The 212-nt window shown below is 31.6% G+C and overlaps 1 protein-coding gene across 1 annotated transcript in view; it reads left to right on the top strand.

Moving 5' to 3' along the window:
- Nucleotides 1–212, top strand: part of LOC108689603 (sterol regulatory element-binding protein 2-like) — a 5,020-nt gene that overhangs the window by 4,266 nt on the left and 542 nt on the right.

Below are 212 nucleotides of genomic sequence, written 5' to 3'. Positions count from 1 at the left end.
TATTGACTGGCACGGTTGGAGAATGTCATGCATCCTCTGTACTTGAATTAGGACGAATGATTATAGCTTCTGCGAAAGTGGAAGGCCTGTTTCCCATGTACCGATAAAATTAGTGTAGCAAGTACGAAAAGACTATTTCAAACTAAAGAAAAATCGCACTTCGAATTTAAAAAAATATCATATTAATATATGTTTTTTAATTATTATAATTA

This window comes from Atta colombica, unplaced genomic scaffold (genome assembly GCF_001594045.1).
Source record: "Atta colombica isolate Treedump-2 unplaced genomic scaffold, Acol1.0 scaffold272, whole genome shotgun sequence".
NCBI classification, from domain to species: Eukaryota; Metazoa; Arthropoda; class Insecta; order Hymenoptera; family Formicidae; genus Atta; species Atta colombica.
Note: the sequence above shows the minus strand (reverse complement) of the source record. Positions and strands in the feature narration are given on the sequence as shown.